This window comes from Brassica napus, chromosome C2 (genome assembly GCF_020379485.1).
Source record: "Brassica napus cultivar Da-Ae chromosome C2, Da-Ae, whole genome shotgun sequence".
Lineage (NCBI taxonomy): Eukaryota > Viridiplantae > Streptophyta > Magnoliopsida > Brassicales > Brassicaceae > Brassica > Brassica napus.
In genome coordinates, this window is record NC_063445.1 from 24,514,694 (window position 1) to 24,530,491 (window position 15,798).

The window sequence follows — 15,798 nt, forward strand, 5'->3', positions numbered from 1 at the left end:
AGATATAATAAAATTGAATAGTTTTCAGCATAGATGAGCATAGATGAGTGAAAGTAGTTAATCATGATATTCTTTGGTTTTATGGTTTGACAACATATGTTGTAGTATTTTATGTATTCTTAGGGTTAGATTTTGGAAAACTTTAATGTTTTTTAAAAATTAAATTTTTACCTATAAGTGTTTATTTTTGTGTATAGTAAACACTTTTGAAGTTTAATTTGATTTTACGAAGTGTTTAGTTAGTTAATTAAGTTTAGGGGTTATGTTTAGGGTCTAGATGACTAACTTGTAAGTCGTCTGGTGAATAATTTAAACCAGTCGCCTTACATGTAAGTCGTCAAAATATTTCCGCCTAAAATGTTTAAAAAAAATATTTTCCCGCTTAAATAATTTAAACCATACGACTTACTTGTAAGTCGTCTAGGAAGTCTTCTATTTAAGTTTCCCGCTAAAAATATTAAAGTCTTCTGGGTGACTTACAAGTAAGTCGTCGAGGAAGTCATCTGAATCAAAAATATTTAACCTAATTGGATTTTTTGTCTCCCTATATAAAGAAAAAGTTACACATTCTTTCTCCTTCTCTCAAATGGCTGCAACAAAAATGTAATGTTCATCATTCTAAAACTCTTCGACCTCTCTTTAATCTCTTTGAACTTATAAACAATAAGCTTTATATCAATTTATCGTTTTTGTCTCATGTCTTTCTCACTAATTTATCTTGTTTTTGCAGGTTTTTCATCACATGGTTCTCATCTTCCACTCATTTAAAGGTAAATTTATTAATTTTAGATATGTATTTTTGTGTGTTCTATAAAGGTAGATTTATCTAATATTCCACTCATTTTCTCTGTTTTTAAGTCATTTGAACGTTTTTTGATATGCAGATTTTTCAGATTTGGATTTGGATATGCAGGTTTTTCAGATCTGAAAGACGTCTGGGACGACTTACCTGTTAGTCGTCTAAAATATAATGCGCTAGATGACTTCCAGGAAGTCTTCCAGAGGACTGCCAGGAAGTCGTCTGACGGAGTCTTCTCCCTTGTCTCTCCCTTTCATAACAGGTTTGGGTGTTTTGGTAAGTTTTTATGTCTGATTTTTCTTCATTTGGTAACTTTCTGTTGTATAAAGTTCTTACTTTTTTTCCTTACTAAAACTCTCCAAATCCACTCTAATCTTTTTTACTTGAAAACACCAAACTTTATATGAATTTTTCAGTTTTGTCTCATGTCTTTCTCACTAATCTATCTTTTTTTTTTTGCAGGTTTTTAATCAGATGGTTCTCATCTTCCACTAATTTAAAGGTAGATCTATTAATTTTAGATATGTATTTTTGTGTGTTCTATAAAGGTAAATTTATCTAATCTTCCACTCATTTTCTCTGTTTTTAAGCCATTTGAACGTTTTTTGATATGCAGGTTTTTCAGATCTTGATTTGATATGCAAGTTTTTCACATAATGATTTGATATGCAGGTTTTTCAGAACTGGAAGACTTCTGCGATGACTTACCTGTTAGTCGTCTAAACTATAATGCACTAGACGACTTCCAGGAATTCTTCCAGGAAGTCGTCTGGACTTCCTGGAAGTCTTCTGAGAAGTCTTCTTCCATATCAAGCAAAGTCCAAGCTTGTATTTGTAAAATAATGATCTATAATAGTTTTGTTTGTGGTCTGTTTTGTGATTTGCATGTCTACTCTTTTAGTTTTGAATTTTTTGTAAAATCAGTAATAATCTTTCCCAAGATGTAATATATGTGCTAACAATGTATTTACACATTTACAAATCAATGAAATAATATACTTCAATAGCCTTTTTCTTATCTTTGGATCTCCATATGCAATAATAAAGTCCAATGTTGGTAGCTTCATATTGATACAACATTTTAAGAAGCATTTAACCCTTTTTACAACTCCTAACAATAATCATCATTGGTGTCTACAACAATAATACTTAAGAGATGGAAACAAACAATAGTAACTAGTCAAAGCATATCACATTTTTTACAAGTTTGTGTTGAAAAACTTAGTCAAATTTAGTAAAACTAAAGGAGAAAATATATTTTGAAAATATGAGTTTTACATATCTTAAAGTTACTTATCACTGTTAAATATACAAGTTATTCAAAAACTAGTGTAGAAGACTTCCATGGAAGTCTTCTCGGATCAGTTAGAAACTTTAATTAACGTGAATGTTGGTAACCTCATAAATATCACCTATTAAGTTATAAATTTCATTCAGTAGCCCTAATATTGACTAATATACATGAATTAACAAAAAAAATATTAAAAAGTCCTTATAGGCTTAGAGAAAATGAAAGTTTATTAAACATTGACGCAGACGACTTCCACGGAGGTCGTCTCATCCATTTAGGTTAGTTTTGCAATTGATTTTTAACCTAGACGACTTACAGGTTAGTTGTCCACCTTTGTTTGATAAAAAAAGGCGAGAGTGTAAGTCGTCTAGGAAAAACGGATTAGTTTTGCATTTGACCGGAATGTGTCAGAAATTTGACTTTTCCTGGACGACTTACAAGTTAGTCGCCCAGTAGAAAATTAAAAAATTAATATTTATTTTTTTTCTACACGACTAACTTGTAAGTCGTCTCAGGTTAGTTTTGCAATTGAATTATTAAACAAAAAAAAAAATTCTAGAAAAAAAAAATTTTTAGACGACTTACACGGAATCTAGACGTCTAGAAAAAAAAAATCTTTTTTGTTTAATATTTCAATTGCAAAACTAACCTGAGACGAATTACATGTAAGTCGTCTAGAAAAATAATATTAATTTTTTCATATCTTAATTTTCAAAAATTATATGTAAATATTTTTACTAATTTTGTAATTAGTTTTGAAATATTATTATATATTAATATATCTAGTTATTGATCATAAAATGAAAAATAAATATTATATCGTATTTTTATCTATTATATAATCACAATCATTCAAATTAAAAAAAAAATACTATGTTGATCTAAATATTTTAACAATATCTTAATTTTCAAAAAAAAAATTAAGTATACATTTTCACTAATTTCTTAATTAATAATGAATTACTATTATGCATTAATATATATTCAGTTATTATTTATAAAATAAAAAAAAATCCATCTTACTTTTATCTATTTTATAATCGTAATCGGTAATTTAAAATTGTTATATTGAAATAAATATGATAAAATTATATTAAATTGATAAATTTATAAATTTTATTTTAATAAATATAAAATATATACGTTAAAAATCTAATATGATGACAGAACGGCTTAACATTAGCAGAATATTTAATAAATGTATAGAAAAATAACATATCTTAAATTTTTGTATATACGATAATATATTATGTAAAATGAATAAACATAAAATATTGATAAAAGGAAATCCATTTTTGAAGGGCATGTAAAAATTTAATATATATTAAATATGAAATAATGTTCAAATATGGATTTTTCATGCACATATTATTTTGTTTAATAACTAAATGCAAATGCAAAAATATAATATATAATAAAAACAAAAAAATACATGTGACGGTTTTAAACAATTGGTTATTTATGACATGTAAACTATAAATTATTGTATTTGAAATAGTTATATAATAATTTAAATATATTATTAAAATTAAAAATGTATACCATTAATGACCTAAAATAAATACATATGAATATAAACTGAAAATAACATCCATGCGACTGCGCGGATCAAGATCTAGTTATGTCTTAATAGTATAAATGTTACTCATGATGATGTTTATAGATGGAGCATTGACTGTCCCGTAAGCTTGAAGAAGATTAAATATTTGTCATATTCTTTGGTAATGTATGAAAAAGCTGGCATAATATTAATTATGTATTAGATTTGATCCGTGCTGTTGCGCGGTATTATTTGTATTTATAATTTGTGTCTTTTAATTAAAAATATTATAATTGAATGAATTTTTTTTTTAAAATTTGTTTTTCGTCCAGATTGTATTTTTGTTTTTCGGTTTGTATCCGGTTTGTTTGTGAATTTTGGTTTTCGGTTCAAGAAATATAATTGTTGTTCAGTTATTTATGAATTAGGGTTTGATTTTGATTTAGTTACACAACTTTTTGGTTTGATTCTAATAACAATGTTAGGAACATGATAAAATTTTGAATTCAATTCAGGTGTGTGAGTCTGATTATTAAAAATTGTATAATCTACGTGTGTATCTTACTTACCTACATTAAACACAACTAAAAAAAAAACAAATAAACATTTTGGTTGAGGATATGAAATTTCAATCTTGATTCTGATTTAGATAGCTATATTTTTTGTTATATTTTTTTAATTTTTATTTTGTGTTATTGAATGTTTTTATATTTTAAATATGTTTAAGAAATCAGTATATCTCAAAAATATTCTCAAAGTTGTTATATTGTTTTTAACTTTCTATAATTTCAATTTAAATGGCTGTACCCCCCCAACTTTGTTTAAAGATCTCAGTTAAATAGCATAGATTTGATGTACATTAAAAAGGTATATATTAGTTTGAATTCCGAACTTTTAAAAATAGTTTAGTTTGAATCTCTAAGATAATCTTAATACAATTAAGTGTTATTTTCAAAATTAGTTAGTTAGGATTCGAACCAATTGATAGGAATGAACTTAACTCCGCAATCATCCTAAACCCACTTTCTCCATGTTTTTTTTTAAAAATAGAAAAGGTTAAACCCGGATCTATTAAAGACACAGACCTAACCCCCAGGTGGGAGGTGAAGCCCACGACAGGTCCTCTCCCGGGTTTTCATACAGACGTATCCGCAGCCGTGGTGAGCAGAACAATGTGACTTATTTTCCGCAGCAGGAAGATCGAACCCGGAATGTGTTTGCATCCAAAGCCCGTCCACTACCACTGGACCACAAAGCCCGCTCAACTTCTTCCATGGTATACCAATTTTCATTGGTATAACATGGAGAAAGTGATACTAATTTTCATTGGTATCACTTTCTCCATGTTATACCAATGAAAATTAGAAACAAAAATCATCTCCATTTACTTAATAGTTATTCACCTCTGTCTCCGTGGGATTTGAATCCTCAAATGAACTGGAATCATTCGAGTACTCAGACACTGACTGAGTCTTTAGTTTCTTGCTGCACGTATGCCTACAAAGCATTTAACAAATAGCATGAGAAGAATCATCACATGAGCGATGGCATGTTGCCCATGTCTATCTCTCCTACACTTACCATGGGAACTTATATTTGAAAAGTATCTGTTGAATAAATATTAATCAGTCTCTCACCCTCAAAACTGCAATAAATAAATACTCGAAAGAGAGTCACTCAAAATGAACGTCCAAACCAGTAACTAATTCCCATAAAACTATTCCAGACCACATGATTTGACTAAAAAAAATTTAGGAAATGAAGGAATATATGAAAAACTATCGAATAAATAAACAACATACATAGAAGAGAAATCTAAGTGTAGGTTGGTTTAATTTAAGTATATTGGTTGTCATATATAAAATTATATAAGAAGCATATTTAGACACAACATGTTTAAGAGGTCCAAATTTAAAATATACCAAGGTAAATTTTAAATAGGACTCTAAATTAATATATTAAATTGTTGAATAGAGAGTTGAGGGTGATGATTAATGGATGATTTATGGACAAATCAGATCGAAAATCTCGTTTGTATTAAAGTAAACGAGGGTCAAAAAGTTATTGGGTGTTCGATTGGGTGTGGATGGCTAAATGTCTCTAATTTATTTTCTCAAATATTTCATTTTATGTTTACTACCCATTACAACGGTTTCACTGCAATAAAGTTTACACAAAGATTTTTACAAAAAAAAAGTTTACACAGAGAGAAAAAAAGAAGGAAACTTGGGTTGTATAACGTCAAAACAAACCATAATTAAATATCTAACAAAAAGTACATCTATTATTTCTGTAATACTAGGATAAGACATGCGTTTTGCGCATGGCGAATTTATAAGAAAATTATTTAACAAATATCGTATGGAAAAATAAAATTTAAATTCTTGATCGAATAAATATTTTTGGCCCTTAAATAATTTTTAAAATTTTTTTTTTGTTAATTGTATAATTTCTTTACTAATGAGCTGATCTCGTTTTAAAAATATTTTGGGTCAAAAAATTATTTATCGCAAATAACCTAACGTTTAGGCCGAAGAATCTCAGGCCTACTATTTGGTTACAGTAAAAATATGAGAACTCGATTTTATATCATGATTTAGCAATTTAAAAGTTAATTATGTCTATGAGAAGTTTACGTTCACTTGCCAATCCTAAATATCTTCAATATTTTCTTATTTTTTGTCATTTTTTGTCATTTTGGTTATTGCTCGATATAAATATTGATTTTTGAGTTTATTCTTGTTTCGTTATATTGTTTTGGCCTGAGATTTAGAAAATGTTTAAGATTTAAAATTATTAAAGAGATACATACTTAGGTTAAGATTTGCGCCTTGAGCAGAGTAAATATTGCACATTTATTACTTATTTTATGTTTTTCTGCATATTATGAAATAATAAAATAATAATTATATATTAAATAATTAAGAAATCAGTTACAAATAGTAAATAAATTGGTCTGCGCATATAAATCAAACAATCACTGTTGTTTATTCGCAATCATTTTATGGTAAATAAATCAAAACAATCAATCTTATCTATCATATATGATATATAATTAAATTTAAACGATATTAACATAGATATATAGTATACTTTTAATATGGATATTTATTAAATGAGGTTTCTACTCATATGATTTTATGATTATTTGCATATTTGTGTAACAAAATTTTACACCAACAAATTTTTTTAATGTGGAATGTTTAGTGGTTTCAATAATTTATAATCATCAAAAAAATGAAGATTTCAAAATTAAAATATTAACTTTTCAATATATGTTCAACGTAGATATCAAAATATAAGTATGTATCTTCATATGATGTATATAGTTTAATTTAAAAGAAATGAAATATATATATATATATATATATATATTAACATAAATACCTATTAAAATAAAATTATTTATTCATATGATTTTATAATCATTTTATCTTATTATAGAAAAAAATTAAACCTTGATCACAAAAGTTTATGTGAAACTTTTAACAGTTTTAGTAATTTATACTCGTTTTGAAAAATTCAAAATAGAGCATATACAAAAAAATCTAAATTTTTATTATATGATTAATGTAATTATGTAATTTATTTTATATAATAAATAATTAAAAAAAAATTATAGAAAATATACAGATTGTTAGCAAATTTTTATTATTTAAAATCATTAATTGACATATATATCTTAATCACATTAGGTAATTCTGTATGTTTTATTTAAGGAAAGAATTCAATTTGATAAATGAATGGTCCATAATGGACATACTATATAATATAACATTTCCTACCAATTTAATTTTTAATTTTGGACTAACAAAATTCTTAATTGATTCTCAAGCCGCCACGTAAGCAAAATTAGCGTTTTAATTACCTGACATCTCAGCAGTGCATTTTTTTAATTAATACAAACAACAGGTTATAACTTTTTAAATGTTTCTCTATTAATATATAAGGGATATACTATATATTGCCTCTAGTCTCCCGGTTAATGAAAGTAAAAAATATTTTCTTCTTCTTCAATTATCAACTACCACCATTTTTCTTCCATCCCCATCACCTTACTCTCCGTCGGATCATCACCAACTTCACATTGTATTTTGTATTTATCTGTCTCCTTAATCACCACCTTTTTTCTATAATCAATATCCATTTTTTTCATAATCACCTCTCTCCTCATTCATAATCACATTCATCATAGAGCCATCATCACCGTAGCCACCACAACCACCTCCAAATCCATAATCTTTGCTACAAAGTCGTCTCCACTTCTGAAATCTACATACCATGGCGGTGTTACGGTCGAGACGTCCTTGTTTGTCTTGTAAATTTCCGGTTTTACTATGTTGTTTGAACATAATGTACTATGCTATTTCGTTTGTTACTATTCTATCTTTATAATATTTCATATTATGTACTATGTGCATATTTTGATATTTGGATTAGGATTTACATTTCTCTTTAGGATTTAATGATTAGTGTTTTTGGTTTAGTTTATGGAAGGTTTGAGTTGAGTTGAGTTTGGGGTAAGCATTACCTCCTTCACTGCAATCATAGACATTTCAAAATTTGAAGATTAGTATGTACTATGCTATTTTGTTTGTTACTATTTTATTTTGATAATGCTTCATATTATGTATTATGTGCATATTTGATATTTGGTTTAGGATTTATATTTTCTTTTAGAGTTTAGTGAATAGTATTTTAGGTTTAGTTTATAGAAGGTTTGGGTTGATGTTGGGGTAAGCATTACCTCATTCCGTATAATTACAAACATTTCAAAATTTGAACAATATGTACTATGCTATTTATTTGTTACTATTCTATTTAAATATTTTAATATTTGAATTTATTTTGATACTTGAGTTAGAGTTTATATTTCTTTTTAGGATTTAGTTATTAGTGTTTTGAGTTTAATTTATAAATTTTTGGGTTCACATTGAAATAAGCATTACATCCAATATTATTAAACCATTTTAAAATTTCAGGATTATGAACTATACCATTTAGAATATGTTCTTTTCCATTTACTCTATTTATATTCTTCCATAACATTATCTCTTTTCCAATCATTGCAGTCATACCATGACCAGCGTTGCAGTCATAGTAATCTCTGTTTGAAAGATGACTGATTCTTTTGGATCGACGACGTATGTTTCATCCATAATCACTCCAACCATAAGAAAAGATTACTCATTGGATTTAACCCCAAACGCGTAAAAGCCCCGTTTGCCACGTTGGCGGTTACCATCGTTAACAAGAAAAAAAAACTAAAACAGAGAAACACCTTTATCCTCTCTTCAATTTTTCCTGCACTTTCCCCAACTCAAAGGAAGCATCTTTTCACTCTTTTCCAGGAAAAAAAAAATGAGATGGGAGAGGGTCCAACGTCAAGCGGGTCTCTCTGATTCTTCTTCTGGGCCGGGAAAGAGATGGGGACACACTTGTAACGCCGTTAAAGGAGGCAGATTCGTCTACGTATTCGGTGGGTTTGGTAAAGACGGTTACTTTACAAATCAAGTTCATGTCTTTGACGCTGGTGAGTGTTCTTCGGATGATTCTCGTTAATGGGTTTTGCAAAAGTCTCAATCTTTGTTTGATATGTTGTAGTGATAATGTGTAACCTTGAGTGGGATTCACAAAAGTCCCAATCTTGATCTTTGGATGAATGCGACTTCATGATTCTGTTGATGTTTTGTGGTTACTTGCTTGCTTTATAGTCCTGTTTTCAGAATCTTTGGTTGTTGCAGGGAGGCAGATATGGAGTGAGCCGATGATCAGAGGGGTACCTCCCTCTCCGAGAGACAGTCACAGCTGCACAACTGTTGGGGATAACCTTTTTGTGTTTGGTGGTACTGATGGGAAACATTATCTCAATGATCTGCATGTTCTAGATACTTGTAAGCTCCTTTCGATCATCGATCATCGCTTCTCTTTTTGTGTTGTAATCAAGAAAATGCTTGTGTTAATCTTGATCTTTGTGTGTGTGTTGTTGCTAGCTTCGCATACTTGGAAATGCCTTGAAGTTAGAGGTGAAGAACCTGACGCAAGAGAGGCTCATAGTGCAACGCTTGTTGGCAAACACATTTTTGTATTTGGAGGCTGTGGGAAAGTTCCTGGTTTGGATGATGAAGTGTTCTTTAATGACCTTTACATACTTAACACAGGTACAGCTAGCTTCAGGCTGCGCTTTAAGTTTCTGGTCTGGTCTGGTTCTAGTTAATTGAACTGGCTTGACTTGAATCTTGTTTAGAGACTATCACGTGGCAACGAGCTGTAACAACTGGGACGCGTCCCTTTGCACGAGATGGCCACACTTGCTCAACCTGGAACAACAAAATCATTGTAGTAGGTGGTGAACATTTCGAGGGCGATTATCTCTCCGATGTTCATATCCTTGATACAGGTGCATTCTTGAATCACATCTTCTTTAAATGTGTTTATGTGTTACTGATATTTTTCTGGTTCTGTAGTTTCAGATACGTTTGCATGGAAGCAGCTGAAAACATTCATGGCAGCCATTAACACCACGAGCTGGTCATATCACTGTTGCAATTGAGAGCAACTTATTTGTGTTTGGAGGGTTTAGGGATCCTCAGAATCTTTACAATGATCTCTATGTGCTTGATGTTGGTATGTAACGGAGACCTCAATTGCTTTACCTGTCTGTCTTCTGATATATCTAAAATAAAAGTATAATTGTTGGCTTTGTCTCTATAGAAACGGGTGTATGGTCCAAAATAGTTGCCATGGAAGATAGGCCACCAGCTAGATTCTCTGCTGCAGCAGTTTGTTTAGGTCCTTACAAGGCTGGTTCCTTTTTCTTTTTTGGTGGCTGCAACAAGAATCTTGAGCCGTTGGATGACATTTACTACTTTCACACAGGTTTGTTTTGATCTCTCTCGGTTGGTTATAGTGCATGGTTTCGCTAATTATCCTCTTTGCTTATGGCTAATAGATGGTGTATACGAAGCACGGTCTGCTCAGAAAGAAGCACTAAAATGCAAAGAGCAGCAGAAAGAAGCTGTGGAGCAAGGGAAAACGGTTTTTCAAGCCAGGGTTACTGAAAACTCCCCCTTAGGCTACTACACTATAGAAACGACAATTGATGGAAAGGTGCTTCGTGGTGTTTTGCTTTCAAGCAGACACCCCAGCTCTGTTCAAACGGCTGATCCAAGCTCTACTAGTAGGCAAGTGTGTTGGTTGTAGTTTCTCTTTAAGAGCATTTGTTCTAAAGCATGTTTGATTGTCAGCAGGAAACGGCCTGCTATGCTGGATGCTGATTGTGATCATGGAGCCAAGATGCAGAGAACTTTGAGTAAGGATACAGCAGGTAGTAGCCAACAAGCTGGTCCAGTGGATCCTTCTGATGATGCTTACAAGAAGGTTGCAGCTTCAAATGATATAAACATTGCGAGAGCACAGGAGGCAGAGCTGTTTTTCACCAAAATTTGTGCTGAATAATCTGCAGGACGCAGAGCCATCACTACCGGTTACTCTTGATCAGGCGAATGTAGAGCCTTTGAGAAACGAGATGTCAACAGACGTTGGTGCTGGAGGAGATTCATCGCCACAAAAGCAAGGTGACTCATGAACAGACATGATTCAGTATTACCCCCCCCTAACGATTGGATAATCAGTTTAACTTATTTTGTTGAACAGATGAGGAAAGAGTTGCCGCAGAAGATGCAGAACCAAAATAGTAACCTCAAAGTACATAAAGGATCTTTTTGGGGGTGTACAGTAGCAAGTAGATGAAGGCAGGATTTGGTTTTAATAGCTAGTGTAGAAGAAGAAAGTTGAGGATGAGTAGAAGAAACTAACTCTTGTGTTAGGGCCTTTTGTTTTTGTTTTGCATATTTGAAGCTCTTCAATACAAACAGCTTTAACTCTGTTGTTAATTACCTTTTGGTTTCAATTTGCAAAGCCTTATGGAGTTTTTGTTTTCTTCTAACAAATCATAAACTTTGAGTAGTTACTCTTTTGAAGGTGAAGGCATTTACTCTTCTCGTGACTCTGTTTCTTCACAAGTACGTTTTGCATTAGAGAAAAAAAGTTAGTCTATTTATTGTCTCTCTCTCATTGTTTCACCAACTATAAAGATTACGTTTGACATTGGTCTCTCTAATGACTAATGACAGTAAATGTAAAGCATTGATCAATGCATATAATATGCGCATGTATGGTATGTATGTGTGTTTATGCAGATAAAGAGACAAAAATGCGATGATTACAAGTTCTTGACAAATCATTAACGCCGTGAAACCATGTGCCTCGATAATCGATCATTCTTAGTCTTTGACCAAGACCACCTTTAACTTTACTTATACTACAATTAATTTTGCATATAATATACTGCATTGTAGCTTTGGAAATTGTTAATTTGTGATACCATCATTCTTGTATGATGCGTGCATTAATATACTGTATACGCATACACGTATACAAGTACAGAGATACCCATTTGGATCCAACTACAAAGACTAAATGCTAAAGAAAGTAGTATATTAATTACGAAATAATCATATATTGCCAACCGTAATTATTTCTCTGATGATATGGTAATTATTCATAACCATCTCGTTGACGTGTGATACTTTTGTTTTTAACGAGTATTTTTTTAAAAAAGATTTTTTCTTGTACCATTCTCGTGGGCAAAATGTTACAATTTTCAACAAGCATTTTTTCAAAGATAATAAATTAAAATGCAGTCAAAACGAATTCTAAATTTCTAAAATATGTATCATTTGGAGATCATGTTAATGAAAAATCCAAATTGTCCTTGTTGGCAATCCAACCACTAAAGCATGCACTCTCCAACTAATTTTGCGACTAATTAATTTATTTAGTAAGTGTATTTATAAATTCATAGTTTCTCATTTTCTTGTACTTTTTTTTCATTTTCTTATACTTAATACTTGGGATTTTCCAATTCCAGTTATATTTCCTTTCTTTCAATAAGTTCATTGCAACAAAACAATACAAAAATTAAAAGAATCAACACAATAATGAATCAAGGTTCTTTCTAGAGCATGACACCTCAGCTTTTAAAATGTCCGAGGAGTTGACATGTCATAAACCGAAAAAGTTGAAAAACCAATCGATTCATTTTGTTTATACAAGTCATTTGTCTTGTGCCAAACCTTTTCTTCTTCGTTTAGGTTTTTTGTCAGCCTTCTTCGTTTATCGCGAAGTTAGAGAGATATCATTGTTGACGAAAAACTCGAGATCAGATCGGAAGTAATAGCGTCGGCGGCGGATTCTGAGATCATCACAGGTTAGATGAGTCGACTAGACCGATGATCGATCCCACCCCTATTCAAAGCTATTTGCCCTAGCCCATATTCTTCTTCGATTGTCTCTTCAGAAGGTTTCGTAACGGGTCCGCGACAAAGCCGAGTCTTGAAGCGTTTGAGCAGAAGGATATGATCTTGGGTGGCTGTGGATGGTGTTGATTTGATGGATGAGGAGCATCAAGTCAGAGAATGCAAGTACGGCTCCGGTCATCGACGCAACGATGGTAAATCTTCCCGTTTTGAAAATGTCCACTTATGCATTATTTTAGTATATGTATGTAGTTATGTTTTAAATCATTGAGATTTTATATAGATATTGGTGGCTTTCTATGTTGTTTTGTTTTATCTATTTTTTGTTCCGACATGCGACATCAGTTTTAGATATTTTGGTCGGCTGATGTTTGTAGTCTATATGTGTTCTTGATTTTGAAGTTTTTGTTTGTTTGTTTTTTGTTGTACTTGTCAGGTAGTTACATCTTTAACCTTGGCAATACATGGGAGAAGCTGCAGATGGCTGCACAAGTTATCGTTGCTATTGAGAACTCACTAGAAATCATTATGCAGTCTGCTAAGCCCTATGGTCAGAGAGCTATTTTAAAGTTTGCTCGGTACACTGGAGCTAATGCAATTGCTGGAAGGCACAATCCTGGTATATTCACTAATCAGATGCAAACATCATTCAGTGAACCCATGCTTCTGATTCTTACTGATCCACGTACCGGCCACCAGGTAAAGTCTTTGAATTGATGAGTCTTTTTTCTTATACAGCTGATGGTTTTGTCTTAACTTGGATCTTGTGTGTGTCTGTGTGTTGCTGATGTTGCAGCCTATTAAGGAAGGTGCTTCGGGAAACATTCGAATCATTGCTTTCCGTGACACGGACTCTCCCATGAGGTTTGTTGACATTGGTATTCATGCGAACAACAAGGGGAAGCAGATCATTGGTTGTCTTTTCTGGCTTCTTGCTCGCATGGTCCTTCAGATGTGTGGAACCATTCGCTTTGTTCATAAGTGGAAAGTCGTGGTAAGGAGAGTAATATCATTTTTGAAATACTGCAATTTCATTCTTATGTTCATGTTTGGTGTTTGACTTCTTTTTATGTTGTATTGTACAGGTTGACCTGCTCTTATACAGGGAGCCCGAGGAAGCCAAACCAGAGGATGAGGATAAAGTTGGGCAGACTTTGGATTACCTGCTCCTAAATATGGTGGTGGAGACCAATGGACCACTGCTGCGATCTCTGATGCTGCATGGCCATGAGAAGCCCAAGTGCGAATCTCTGCTGCTCCTGCCGCTGCTTGATGGAACGATTCTGGTGAGTCTTAGTCTTAGACATAAACAACATAAAACATATATCTTGGCACTCTGTGTGTTTTAATTTACGATCTTGATTTTAATTGTCTATTCTTTGCTGAAATTGAACGCAAATGGGTCATGTCAAAGGCTCAAACAAGTATTTTATGAGTGTTAGTTCAAATTTTTTGAGTTAAGGTTCTAACATATAACGACACAACCAGTTAGAGTTAGCGTATGTGTTTTCATTGATAGCCTTAGATTATGGTTATGTAACTTATGTACAACAACTCTTTCAGGTATGCCAAAGTTATTTAGCCAATGTTTAATCAAGTCTAATCCAAGAAAACCAATTTCGAAATCAAACCGAACCAAAATAATAGATCTGGAAGCCGAAACTAATTTTTCATTTTGTCTTGGCTGGTTAATACAGGAGGAAATAAAACCAGTTTTAACTGAGAAACAATCCAGAGTAAATTAAAATGTACTGAGCCTTTGTATAAATTAAAATGTTACTAAACCTGTCTTAACCAGCTAATAGAGAATGATATAATCTTTGACCCCAAAAAAATAATATACAATCTAGAACCAAAAAAGAATAAAAATAACAAGGTATACCACCTAAATTTGTTCAAGTTTTAAAGAAATCATGCTACGCATTAAAAAGTTAATTTAAGTGGTATTTAATTACATATTGTGTAAAATTTTATAAAAAGTATCTTAATTTGATTAAATGACTTATTTTAGTCTGGACAAAAAATTATAACATGTAACCAACTAATATCAGTAACAAAACAACCAACACAAAATAATATATAGTAATTAATTGTAGAGAGATTGGTCAAGAAAAAAAATTAATTGTAGAGACTATCGGAAAATGTATATTTTAAATCATTTTTTTTTTAACAATTATGCAGTTATATAAACTATAGAAAGTAAATCTTTTGTAAACTCATACATGATTTATAAATTTTATATAATCATTTACAATTTTAAAAATATTTATGATATTTTATAAATTTATTTATTAAGATTTATAAAATTACTTTAAAATTTATAAAAATACATAAAACACATAATCCGACAATAGAAGTAGTATCATGCATATAACAAACATATATATTACAAGAAAAAACACCCTTCACCTACAAAACAACAAATTAACAAATATAGAGATTCTAAAAATTAAAAATAAAAACATTACTATAAGTTGAAATATAAACTTAAGTCTACTGATATCTACTAATCAAAATTTTCATTAAAATACAAATAACATTAAATTTTAACGAAATAAACAATTATTGAAATAAACGCATTTTACTAAAATATAAACATAAAAAATCTCCGCAGCGTAGCGCGGCTATTAACCTAGTTCCACTATAAAAAATGAACAGCAATTATAATTACTTTATTATGTTTACACGACAATTTAGATCCTTTATCTTCATGCTGTCGCTCGAGACATCTAAAAGATACTAGTATTTTTTCTTTTTGGTAAAAAAGATACTAGTATTTTATTGTAAAGTGAGCTGTAAATTAAATTTATAACACAAAGATTTTTCGTATTGAATCATTTTAAGCTAA

General features: G+C 31.0%; 2 pseudogenes; both read left to right on the forward strand.

Moving 5' to 3' along the window:
* The first annotated feature begins 8,703 nt into the window (after positions 1-8,703).
* On the forward strand, positions 8,704-11,622 carry LOC106414601 (annotated as a pseudogene).
* A 1,465-nt stretch (positions 11,623-13,087) lies between these two features.
* LOC106413510 lies at positions 13,088-14,885 on the forward strand (annotated as a pseudogene).
* Positions 14,886-15,798: the final 913 nt, after the last annotated feature.